Source organism: Cibotium barometz, chromosome 12 (assembly GCF_041138505.1).
Source record: "Cibotium barometz isolate CiBa-2024 chromosome 12, ASM4113850v1, whole genome shotgun sequence".
Taxonomy (NCBI): domain Eukaryota; kingdom Viridiplantae; phylum Streptophyta; class Polypodiopsida; order Cyatheales; family Cibotiaceae; genus Cibotium; species Cibotium barometz.
In genome coordinates this window covers 37,507,076-37,521,330 of record NC_141057.1, presented here as the reverse complement: position 1 = coordinate 37,521,330, position 14,255 = coordinate 37,507,076, and the positions used below count along the sequence as shown (strand labels likewise).

Genomic DNA, 14,255 nt, shown 5'->3' with positions numbered 1-14,255 from the left:
AAAAATATAATGCTTATGCTTTGTTACTCTACTCCACCTAAGCCAAAATAGATAATGTCTTATGCCTTGTTACTCTACTCCACCTAAGCCAAAATATATAGTGCCTTATGCTTTGTTACTCTACTCAAACTAAGCCAAGAACTGTGAATTCTTTAATAATTCACTAGTTTTTGATACTTTCTCTTTCTTCAATCCCCATTGGTGGCTCCATCAACATACTAAACCAATTGATTGGTTGGGGGCCTCTACCGTGAATAAAGAATCAAGCAAATTATAAGGTAAGTGTATTGAATTTTGATCTTTTCTATAATTTCTCAATGATTCTCTCTTCTCAAACCCTCTCAAGCTTGAGAAGTTTAATTGGTATGGTTTTTAAATGCTATTGAAGTTAATTGGTGAATAGTAGTGAAGAGTTACATATGCTATTGAAGTTAATTTTCATTTATGTTTAAATTCTAATGGTTTTTATGTAATTTCTCTCTCTCACTCAAGAAATGGTCATACTCATGACCCATTCTCAATCCAAATGAAGCTTTTCATAAAGCTTTTCCTTAATCCAAGATTAAGCTATGCTTGAGGCCAACTTAATGGCTTTTTTCTATGCTTTTAGTTTATGCATATTGATGATTCAATCCATTATGGATTGATGATCCAATTAGAGACCATTCTAATTAATTCCTTAATGATAAGCTTTATCCCTTAGAAAAAATTGAGATTTATCAGTCATAGTAGCGGAGCTATGGCAAAATTTTTATAAAAATTACGCATAAAATAATTTCATTCAAAGCATAAAAAGAGGACTTCCTACCATATTCTAGGAGCTATCATCCTAGATTAATTAAAAGAATATTATTATGTTTGGAGATATGGATGTTTGCATGTAGATGTAGAGGTATGGATGTGAGTGTGAATGTGGAGGTGGATGTATGCATGGAGATGGGTATGCATGTAGAAATAGATGTGTAGATGAGGATGTAAATGGAGATGGGGATGGATGCATGTAGATGTAGATGTATAGATGTAGATGTGAATGGAGATGTGGATGTATACATGTAGATGTAGATGTATAGATGTAGATGTGGATGTGGAGGTGGATGGATGCATGTAGATGTAGATGTATAGATGTAGATGTGAATGGAGATGTGGATGTATACATGTAGATGTAGATGTATAGATGTAGATGTGGATGTGGAGGTGGATGGATGCATGTAGATGTAGATGTATAGATGTAGATGTGAATGGAGATGTGGATGGATGCATGTAGATGTAGGTGTATAGATGTAGATGTGGGTGTAGAGGTGGATGTATGCATGTAGATGTAGATGTATAGATGTGGATGTGAATGTGGAGGTGGATGTATGCATGTAGATGTAGATGTATGGAGGTGAATGTGAATGTGGATGTGGATGTATGCATAGAGATGTAGATGTATGCATGTAGATGTGAATGTACGTATATAGATGTGGATGTATGGATGTGAATATACGATATGTGATGTGAAGGAATCTGAAGTGATGAGATGAAAATGATGTGATGGGATGAGTATACATATAAATGGAATATGGAATAAGTAATGTAGATTAATGAGGGATAATGTGGAAAAATGAAAGTTAAAATAGAAATTGTATTGTAAACTGTTTGTAAATGCTGTTTGTAAATGATTGTTTTATGTCAAGAATGCTGGGGGGAGCATTTTGGCCGTCTTGTGATTAAGGTCGTGATGATAGAGTTGCAACTGCTGACGGAGAGTCAATGAAGGACGTCTCGCGTAGCAAGGTCGGCCGAGGTCTTGACCAGCCTCGGTGCGATTAAAATGGTGAGCTTCCGGTACGGTGGATGAGGGGCCAAGGAAGCGGCCTATGCGTGAAGCGCTAGGTCACCTGCGAAGGATCCTAGAGGGTGCTGACCATACGGTGCTCGGGCTCTGGGTCGCCTAGGATACCCACGCGTGCGTCGAGGAAGATATTGTAACAGAGTTGGAGTTGTTTTCTGAAATCGGGTGTAAGATTCCTCCCCCAATCCCTTTTTGATGTCTAGTATCTTCCCCTGTAATCAACCCTCTTCAGAAATATAAAGACCTTGTTTCTATCTGTTTTAGCCTAGAGAGAGAAAAATATTCTAGAGAGAGAATATTCAGATTTTGAATATTTTTGGATAGAAAAATATCTCTTATAATTCAGATGAGTTCCCCTGAAATAGAAATTCAAAAAGAATTTTCCAATGTGCAATTGGAATTAATTGGAAATAGGTATAAAGAACCTTAGTCTAAGGGTCTAGATTTTCAGAAATCTTTAGACTATGGTCCAATTAAGGTTCCTATGGGCCAATAGCATCAATCCATGTGTAGGGAAGAGATAAATCCAAATTTGTAAAAAAGAAGATACCCAAAAATGAGTAAATGCTCACATAAGGTGAAGAGTTGAAAATGTACAAGGTTTATTAGTAAAAAACTATGAGCAATATTAAAAATATGAGATATTTTGGGTATCCAAAAATGAGTAAATGCTCACATAAGATGAAGAGTTGAAAATATACAAGGTTTATTAGTAAAAAACTATGAGCAATATTAAAATGATGCCATTATGACACATATGTAAGGAAGGGGAATTCTTTAAAGGAGGTGCATATTTCACATAAGATGAAGAGTTGAAAATGTACAAGGTTTATTAGTAAAAAACTATGAGCAATATTAAAATGATTCCATTATGACACATATGCAAGGAAGGGGAATTCTTTAAAGGAGGTGCATATTTCACATAAGATGAAGAGTTGAAAATGTACAAGGTTTATTAGTAAAAAAAAAACTATGAGCAATATTAAAATGATTCCATTATGATACATATGTAAGGAAGGGGAGTTCTTTAAAGGAGGTGCATATTTCACATGCTTGAATGAGTTTTAAACTCATAAAAATTGAGATATTTCATCTCTCCTCTCTCCTCATTCAAGTCTAGTTCCAAAAAGTTAGCTTAACTGACCTAAAAATGGTCAAATATTGACCAAACTGATTTAGAAAATTCTAGAATCAGTTTTTTTGGTTAGGAGCTCAATTTTTCCTATAAATAGAAGCCTCCCCCTTGTTGAAAAATAGTTAGTGTTTATGCATCGTTACTCTACTCCACCTAAGCCAAGAACTGTGAATTCATTTAATAATTCACTAGTTTTTGGAGCTTCCCTCTTTCTTCAATCCCCATTAGTGGCTCCATCAACATACTTAACCAATTGATTGGTTGGGGGCCTCTACCGTGAACAAAGAATCAAGCAAGTTGTAAGGTAATTAGTGAATATTGATCTTTCTATAATTTCTCAATGTTTCTCTCTTCTCAACCCCTCTCAAGCTTGAGAAGTTTAATTGGTATGGTTTTTCTTTAAATACTATTGAAGTTTGAATAGTAGTGAAGAGTTACATAAGTTAATAAATGCTATTGAAGTTAATTTTCATTTATGTTTAAATTCTAATGATTTTTATGTAAATTCTCTCTCTCACTCAAGAAATGGCAAGCTTTTCATAAAGCTTTTCCTTAACCCAAGATTAAGCTATGCTTGAGGCCAATTTAATGGCTTTTTTCTATGCTTTTAGTTTATGCATATTGATGATTCAATCCACTATAGATTAATGATCCAATTAGAGATCATTTTAATTATTTTCTTAATGATAAGCTTTATCCCTTAGAAAAAAATTGAGATTTATCAGTCATAGCAGCGGAGCTATGGCAAAATTTTTATAAAAATTATGCATAAAATAATTTCATTCAAAGCATAAAAAGAGGACTTCCTACCATATTCTAGGAATTATCATCCTAGATTAATTGAAAGAATTTCATTATAATCATGGAGAAATTGAATTTTAATATCATGCATAAAGGATAATTTTTTTTATATCAAAAGTGTTACTTTTATCATTTTTAATTTTCATGCATAGAAGTATGCATAAAGGAAAAATTTTTATATCAAAAGTGTTACTTTTATCATTTTTAATTTTCATGCATAGAAGTATGCATAAAGGAAAAAAATTTTATATCAAAAGTGTTACTTTTATCATTTTTTAATTTTCATGCATAGAAGTATGCATAAAGGATAATTTTTTTATATTAAAAGTGTTATTTTTATCATTTTTAATTTTCATGCATAGAAGGATGCATAAAGGAAAATTTTTTATATCAAAAGTGTTACTTTTATCATTTTTAATTTTCATGCATAGAAGTATGCATAAAGGATAATTTTTTTATATCAAAAGTGTTACTTTTATCATATTGGATTTCATGCATAGAGGTATGCATAAAAGTTGAATATTTTATTATAAAAGTGTTACTTTTAGCATAATTGAATTTCATGCATAGAGGTATGCATAAAAGATATGGGAAGTGATAAGATATGATAAGATGCATGTGGATGTGGATGTGGATGTATGAATGTGGATGTATGGATGTGAATGTGGATGTGGATGTGGATGTATGAATGTGGATGTATGGATGTGGATGTGGATGTATGAATGTGGATGTATGGATGTGAATGTGGATGTGGATGTGGATGTATGAATGTGGATGTATGGATGCATGAATGTGGATGTATGGATGTGAATGAGGATATAGATGTGGATGTATGGATGTGAATGTGCATGTAGATATGGATGTATATATGTGAATGGAAATGTGGTTGTGGATGTATGTATACATGTGGATGTGGATATGGATGTGTATGTATGAATGTGGATATGGGATGTGGATGTATAAATGAGGATGTGAAAATGGAGATAAGCATGTAGATGTGGATGCATGAATGTGGATGTATGGATGTGAATGAGGATATAGATGTGGATGTATGGATGTGAATGTGCATGTAGATATCGATGTATATATGTGAATGGGAATGTGGATGTGGATATATGTATGCATGTGGATGTGGATATGGATGCGTATGTATGAATGTGGATATGGGATGTGGATGTATAAATGAGGATGTGAAGATGGAGATAAGCATGTAGATGTGGATGCATGAATGTGGATGTATGGATGTGAATGAGGATATAGATGTAGATGTATGGATGAAATGTGCATGTAGATATGGATGTATAGATGTGAATGGGAATGTGGATGTGGATGTGGATGTATGTATGTATGTATGTGGATGTGGATGTATGAATGAGGACGTGATAATGAATGTATGCATGTGGATGTGGATATGGATGTGTATGTATGAATGCAGATATGGATGTGGATATGGATGTGTATGTATGAATGTGGATATGGGATGTGGAAGTATAAATGAGGATGTGAAAATGGAGTTAAGCATGTAGATGTGGATGTATGGATGTGAATGTGGTTTGGATGTGGATGTATGGATGTGGATATGGATGTGAATATATGATATGTGATGTGAAGGAATCTGAAGTGAAGAGATGGAAAATGATATGATTGGATGAGTACACATATAAATGAAATGTGGAATAAGTAATGTGGATTGTATGAGGGATAATGTGGAAAAATGAGAGTTAATATAGAAATTGTATTTGTAAACTGTTTGTAAATGCTGTTTGTAAATGGCTGTTTTATGTCAAGAATGCTGGGAAAGCATTTTGACCGTCTTGTGATTAAGGTCGTGGAGACCTAACTGATAAAGTTGCAACTGCTGACGGAGAGTCAATTATCAGCTCGATCAGAAATCATCTTGACTACGTTAGAGTAAAAAGTTATCCTGGTGGAATCGCCCGTGCTTTCCGGTAAAGGAAGTTTTTTCGGGTACGGTTTTGGAACAATCGACGGATTAGTCTCTTATCCGGATATCCGTGGGTGAGGCCCCGAATGTGGGACCCCTGTCCCGCGCTGTCGTGACATGGGCGGTGTCGTTGGGAAAGCGCGAGGCATCTGGCTGTGAGAGTAAGTGGTTGAACTTCAAGGGGCATCACCAGCAAAAGCTAGAACCATCATAAATTTAAGACACAGCCATACATGGGTAGTCAAAGCAAACGAAAGCCTCATGATCCAAGCCAAAAACTGGCATTAACATAGCTTGATTCATAAAACTCAACACATCAAACCCCAGAAAAACATCTCATAGGTATATACATCCAAGATTCACGGCTAGCATTGGCACCATAGTTCATATCAAAGACAAGGCTGACATCATCATAACATGTCATAAACATAGGACCTCAACTTTATGAACCATCACATCATATTCACAATACTGAGCCTTCAAGGCTTATGCATTCACTTTGCATTCCTTTGTAAAACTGTATGAAGAAGTTGACCAGCCTTATGTGCCATACGCTGCAAAATCATAACAAGTCTGAACATATCAAGCCTGTAACACCTCAAGCTTCTATATCTTTTCGTGATCTTTAGAAAACAGTCCAACTAAACCTCACAGTGGCTGCAAATCAAACGTCTCGGATTGAAGCTAGTGTGGTCTCAGAACCCATGGATCTTGATGTTGTTCTTCTTAACAAGCCCACCCTGAACAAGAAACTGAGACACATTCTTTCGTTGATCACCTTGAAGCTGAATGACCTGACCCAGTTCAGGATCCTGGACTACAGTGCCATTGCAGCAGAACTCCTTCTTAAAGTCCTTGAGTATCTTAATGTAATTGTACTCCTTCTTCAGACCCTGCACAGTTGCTTTTCCTGCCGTTGCGCTGCTGGGTGCGCACATGCACGTACTCCTTCGTCCCGGCACCCAAATCCTTTTGCTTTACCTTGCAGCTGCGCCTGACCTTGCCAGCTGTGCTCATCAGCCCATAGGCGGCCACTGCACCTATGGCTGCAACCTTAATCTTCCAGCGCTGAGATCACCAATCTCTCTCTCTCTCTAGCGCCTCCGCCCTCTGCTCATCAACCCCACCTCGTCACCGGCAGCAGCGCCTTCTGCTCTTCATCCCAGAAGCGCCCAACCTCTGCACCAACGCTGTACCACCCTTGGCTCTGTCTTGCCGCTGCGCCTCAAAGCTCCTAGCTGTTCCACCCCAGGTGGTCCCCCTCCGTTAGCTACACTCCAGCACTTCACCCTTCGCGTCTGCTCTTCCACGAGGCGGCCCTCACTTTTCCCTCGCGTCTATCCGCTGCAGCTAGCGTGCTAAAAGGGCTCCTCGCCAGCAGCTTCTCCCCTCTCACAAGACGGCGCCCTCAGCATGTGCCTGCCTGCAGCCTTTCTTTGGCTCTGTCTTGTAGCTATGCGAGAGAGCCCCCAACAGTTAACACGTCAGTCCACACGACCAGTTACCTTGTACAAGGCGGCTGCTTCTCACACGTCGGCAACAGCAGAGTCACCAGAGCGTCGCCTTCCATTAGCTTCCACACGACCAGAACTCTTCGCCTGAGAGCCTCCTCAGCAAAGCGACCCCCACACACAAGGCTACACCTCTTTTTTTTCTGCAGCAGCTGCCGCACCTTGTTCCCAGAACCCCCTAGAAAAATCCTCCTCGCCAGCTTCTTCATCTTCTCGAAGATGCGCTGGCAGCCCTCTCAAAGCTCCACGCCCTTACTGCCAGCTGGCCACATCATCCTTTTTATTTTATTTATTATGAGGAAAAAGACCACCATGTTATTCTTTTCACACCAAGTCCATATCTCCATACCTTTTTTCTGCCCATGCCCACATACCTCAAATGCTACCTTCAGTGCCCACTCATTTGGACGCGCATACAACTCAAGTGGCCGAACAGTTGAGACCATCTCCAGCTACGTTCTGGACGAGCTTGCTTCCAGAATTTCAACATTGTCTCTGCACATTCACTTCCATCAAAACCCATAGCCTGATTGCCGCATCCACGACGCCCACACTGAGTCAATGGGTGCCCCCATGACTTTACCACAACACGAACAACACTCATGTACACAGTGGCACTTAATCTCATGCATCTGGATTTGCATTTAATAGCCTCACATGCATGGTTTCACACCATAGACGCGCCATAGCACGACAGCGCGAGAAGTGCTACTTCCGCTGCTAGTATCCCGAATCTATTGCTCGGTGGGAACAGGGATCTTACAGTTGGTATCAGAGCATTTGGTTAATAAAGATCAACTGAGAAGACAAATATGTCAAAAATTTATCTAGAAAGACAAAAAGGTTATAATTGTGTGATATAATTCATACAATTTGATATTCAAACTGAAACTCGTAATTTGGTAATTGGGTCTTCAAATGGAAGTACCGTAATTATATAAAATCCCTGACTTGCTTGAGGCCTAGACATGATGGTATTTACCTTATAATTCCAAGGGCCGTGACTACCCGTATATAGAGAGAGTATATTGTAGCTCTTTACTGACAGTATATACGAGTAAATCTAAGACTTGAAATTATAAGCGTTAATGCTATCCAGATGATGATTTCGAATGTGATTGATATGATTTTTAATTCTGTTTAAGAATGGATGAATTGATTTGGATTCTGATTGAAAATGCTGATTGAAAAATGTTGATTTTTAAAAATTAGTTGAAATATAATGAAACTACAATGAGGGGGAATGGGAGGAGTCCTTGTGATGATATTCATAACTAGAATGATGATAATGAATTCAGCAAATCACTATGAGGTTAGTGGGTTGTGCTGTTAGATTGCTTCTATTAATACTTGACCAGTAGATCAAGTTAAGGGATGTCAAATTGAGGACTAGCTTAACTGAAATTCTCGTGAAGGAATATTCAGAAGGAAATTTTTCGGTCTAATGGACCAATATCATGTTAAAGATATGAATGATAAGATCTGAATGAATTGTTATTTAATTATGAGTTCTATATAAGGGATATTCATCCCAGTATTCTGTTGGGTTGACCAGAATATAAGCAACCCCAGAATAAAATTGGATCTTAAGAAAAAGAGTTGTCCTCTACCTTGCGAGATGAGGACATCTCGCATTTTTTAAGTGGGATAGAATGTAAGATTCCTCCCCCAACCCCTTTTGATGTCTAGTATCTTCCCCTGTAATCAATCCCTCTTCATAAATATAAAGACCTTGTTTCTAACTGTTTTAACCTAGAGAGAGAAAATTATTCTAGAGAGAGAATATTCAGATTTTGAATATTTTTGGATAGAAAAATATCTCATATAATTAAGATGAATTCCCTTGAAACAGAAATTCAAAAAGAATTTTCCAATGTGCAATTGGAATTAATTAGAAATAGGTATAAAGAACCTTAGTCTAAGGGTCTAGATTTTCATAAATCTTTGGATTATGGTCCAATTAAGGTTCCTATGGGCCAATAGCATTAATCCATGTCTAGGGAGGAGATAAATCCAAATTGTAAAAAGAAGATACCCAAAAATGAGTAAATGCTCACATAAGATGAAGAGTTGAAAATGTACAAGGTTTATTAATGAAAAACTATGAGCAATATTAAAAATATGAGATATTTTGGGAATAATGATTTTATTATGACACATATGTAAGGAAGGGGAGTCCCTTAAATGCTCACATAAGATGAAGAGTTGAAAATGTACAAGGTTTATTAGTAAAAAACTATGAGCAATATTAAAATGATTCCATTATGACACATATGTAAGGAAGGGGAGTTCTTTAAAGGAGGTGCATATTTCACATAAGATGAAGAGTTGAAAATGTACAAGGTTTATTAATAAGAAACTATGAGCAATATTAAAATGATTCCATTATGACACATATGTAAGGAAGGGGAGCTCTTTAAAGGAGGTGCATATTTCACATGCTTGAATAAGTTTTAAACTCATAAAAATTGAGATATTTTATCTCTCCTCTCTCCTCATTCAAGTCTAGTTCCAAAAAGTTAGCTTAACTGACCTAAAAATGGTCAAAAAGTGACCTAACTGACTTGGAAAATTCTAGAATCAGTTTGTTTGGTTAGGAGCTCAAATTTTCCTATAAATAGAAGCCTCCCCTTGTTGAAAAAAATATAATGTCTTATGCTTTGTTACTCTACTCCACCTAAGCCAAAATAGATAATGTCTTATGCCTTGTTACTCTACTCCACCTAAGCCAAAATAGATAATGTCTTATGCCTTGTTACTCTACTCCACCTAAGCCAAAATATATAGTGCCTTATGCTTTGTTACTCTACTCTACCTAAGCCAAGAACTGTGAATTCTTTAATAATTCACTAGTTTTTGATACTTCTCTCTTTCTTCAATCCCCATTGGTGGCTCCATCAACATACTAAACCAATTGATTGGTTGGGGGCCTCTACAGTGAATAAAGAATCAAGCAAATTATAAGGTAAGTATATTGAATTTTGATCTTTTCTATAATTTCTCAATGATTCTCTCTTCTCAAACCCTCTCAAGCTTGAGAACACTACTACATGTTAGCCTAATACCGGGGCTTATACCGGCGCTATTTAACGGGGTCTAAAAAAGCCTCGTCATCGGTATAAGCGCCGGAACAGTACCGTCGGTATAAGCGTCGGCTGGTAATACCGGCGCCTATACCGGTTAATATACCGACGCTTACCGGGGGTAATACCGACGCATAAACCGGCGTCTATACCGGTGCATATACCGTCGTATATACCGGGGTCAATACCGGGGTTTATACCGACTTTAATATCGAGAGAAATACCATTGTATATACCGACGTCAGTACCGGGGTATATACCGACGCTGTAGCAGAAATTTTTTTTTGGGCAGAATAGTGCTGCCTGGCTATTGCCTAGCTGCCTGCAATGAGCAGGATCAACAACAGCAAACAGACAGCACCATTCTGTCTAAAATAGAGCACAAAAACAACCGTGCTCGTTTGCATATTTTCCTGATCGACAAACAAGAAATTAAATTAAACATTAATACTCAAGAATGTTTTGATCATATTTCATTAGTTTGAAGGTCATCTTACATCATGGTAATGCCTCCCAATTGACGGTGTCTCCTTCTTCTTCAAGCATCTCAAACAAGGCCACAAGGCCATGTTTGTGAGCGTACTTCTCCTCTCGCCTACTTGGTGGGCGATTCATGGCCAACTCCTGCACACACGATTAACAATTATAACTTTTAGAAATCAACATTTAGCCCACATACATACATTTAAATAAATAAAATTGCTACAAACACTTACGAATTCATGGCGCATGGTTTCGTAACCACCACTCCCGAGATGAGAAGCCCCTACTGTTTGGAGTCTTACCCTTGCCGCCTCTCTTTGTTGTTGAAACCTGTCTGGTGTCTCGGTGAGCTCCTGAGCAATGGCTGCCCACTCCCTGTCATCTAGCCAAACAGGTTTCTCCTTCCCCTCTCTAAATGCGTCCCTCGCCTCTGACCTACGATGCCCCATCAAAATGCGAGCTGTATACTGTATCCACTCATTAGAGATGACATTCATAGGGTCAGATGGTGGAACTCTTGCTTTATCTTTGTGTTTATATAATTTTTCTTCCCCTTGTCTTGCTGATCCCATTTAGTCATGACAGAGTCATGAAACTGTATAGTGCACAATTGTCGAATGCGTGTCTTCATTGCCTTTCCTGCACTATCCATTATTGGTGTCCCATCCCTAATTGTGTAAATCTTGCTGTTGTCATGGTCATGTGCACCCCAGGGAGTGGAAGGTGACCCTATGGGTGTGCTATCAACAGATGAGAGCGAAGGACGATGCTCACGTGGTGGTGGTGTCACAGCATCTATGGCACTACCACCACCACAACCTCCCCCTGAAGACCTACTACGTGAGCGCCGTCTATGTGAAGAGGTGGTGGATCGAGCTATAAGAGGAGTGGAAGGCTGTGTGGTATGAGGTGTGGGAGCTGCTGTCGTACCCACGGGTGTGGGAACTGGCGTCGGGAAGCTAGATGGCGAGGCAGATGTCCCTGCTCCAGAACCCCAATAACTCTGATCCATGGCTCTCTGCTCTGGAGTCATGGACGAAAGAAAACCATATAACTGCTGGGGACTCATGCCCTGCGGTGTAGGATTAAATGAGAAATCTGGATTGTAGTCGTAGGGCGGTGAGTCACCCATGGCCTGTTGGACAAAAAACCATATGACAAACTTGTGCGAAATGAAAATTACACGGTAAACAATGAATGAAAGAACCATAAGACAAACATTAACAATGATAAACAACATTGGTAAAACTATATCAACTTGCTCCTACGTTAGTGAATTTGATGGTAAACATTAACAATGGTAAACAATGAAAGGACCTTCAATGTCATAAAACCATTACAAATATGTCATAACTATTTGCATAATCATTAAGATACATCATTTTAAAAATCATTATCTATTCTATCATCCTCATTAAGATCAGTAGCCCCAAAGAGATCTATGTCTATGTACACTTCAGCATCCTCATCATTAAAAGTCCCTTGATGAAGGATGTCTTCATCATCTATGTCTTCTTCCTCAACTTGTTTTTCAGCTTCCTTGGTTTGCACCTCTTCATTTGGATCTTGCTCTAGTTGCTCCTCTTCATTTGCTTGCTCCTCTTCATTGTTGATATCGGCTTGTTCTTGCTGCTCTCCATTACCCTGTGCATCCACATCACCATGTTGTAGCTCAAATTCTTCAAAAATTTGCTTACTACGGGGGGCGACTTGAACCACAAACAGCCAACGTGGATCTTTTGGATCCGCTTTGAAGACAACCTGCTCACAATGCTTTGGGCGCACAAAAGTATCTTGCTGATCGGTCCATACCTTTGTGGAGTCCACTTGGATGAGGCCACTCTTGTCTCTACGTACAGTTGCATGTGGCCCATTCATGATTACCTTGAACCACTTCACATCAAAGATAAACAACTCAAAACTTCTGAAGCCAACCTTTAATATATCTTGAATGGTTCCAAAGTAATCAAGCATTCCAGTAATTGTGTTATCATCACTTGCACTTGCACGACTTTCTTGAACAAACTGTGCTGTGACACCACAATCAAAGGTTGCTCTTCTTTGGTCTATTCATTCTACTCGAAAATGACGTCCATGTGACCAAAACGCCCCATATTTGTGATACTACAAATAGCACAAAAAGTTTGTTGATGGAGAATCAAACACTGAGACATGTAGAGAAAAAAAAGAGAGACATGTAGAACTTAAACACTTTCATGCCAATCGCATCCTTTTGTAAGCTCCTCCTCCTCCTCTGTTATAGGTAAACCAGCACGTTTGGCTTCTAAAATTGTAGCTTCTAGCCATCTACCTGTGGGAAAGTCCGGAAGAGCTTGCATACCTTCTGGATATGGGAGATTTCTTGTAGTGCGATTCCTTCTGGAACTTAAACGATCTTGTACTCGCTGTCGCTTGAGAGCTTCATATGTCTCAATCCACTTCTCCATTACATGAGAGTTCAAGATGCAAAATTTGTTGATTTTTTCCCTCAAAGTGTTATCCATCTTTCTCTTAATGCCTTGGCCTTGAGATTCCTCACCAATGACTCGCCTGTTGGACTCTTGAGACCATAGTCGAGGTATCTCTGGATCTGAGGAACTTAAATATTCAGTGATGTGAACAAGGGACTCTTGTATCAGCCACCCTTCTGACATACTACCCTCTGGGCGAGCCATTTGGCGAACAAATCCCTTTAATGTCTTCATAAACCTCTCCAAAAAGAACATCCATCTTGAATGGACTGTTCCAGCAACTGCAACCTCATCTACAACATGAACTAGCAGATACATCTGGATTGTTAATAAACTTGTAGGGAAAAACTTCTCTACCATGCAGACTGCCTCTATGGAGTTTAAACGCGCTGTCTCCAAAGTGTCTCTCTTTATCTCTTTTGAAGAAATCCAGCGCACCAATGTGCCAATCTTATAGATAGTAGCTCTAATGTCTTCAGTGAGGCAATCTTTTATTGCTATGGGTAGCACAAATTGTAGAAACTTGTGCCAATCATGACTCTTGAGACCACTAAGATCATCATCCTTTGTAAATGCACTTTTCAAGCAATGCATACAACCTGTAGGAGTCCGAAACTCTGAAATTGTCCTCTTGACTTGTTGTTCCTCCATCTTGCTAAGAACCCATGGGGCTCTTGGAAGTAGCACCTTTCCATTGGGTCTAGTGCGAGCCCACAACTCTTGCATGCAACCAATCTCTTCCAAGTCATCCCTTTGGCCTTTAGTATCCTTTTTTCCTGTCATGGTCTTCCACAGAATGTCAGCTACATTCTTGAAAATATGCATCGGGTCAAGCAAATGGTTTATAAGGAGATCACCCCAATAGGGGAGTTGGTGAAAGATAGAGAGCCTCTTCATCCCAGGACATGCCAAGTTGCCACATTCTTCCCATTTGATCTTCCAATCGCTTGCCTTCAATGCACTTGGAGGAGGTCTTCCTAGATTACCATCCC

The 14,255-nt window shown here is 38.8% G+C and overlaps 1 pseudogene; it reads right to left on the bottom strand.

Annotated features, from left to right (window-relative positions):
• Nucleotides 1-6,397: 6,397 nt before the first annotated feature.
• LOC147633369 (protein translation factor SUI1 homolog 1 pseudogene) lies at nucleotides 6,398-6,777 on the bottom strand (annotated as a pseudogene).
• Nucleotides 6,778-14,255: the final 7,478 nt, after the last annotated feature.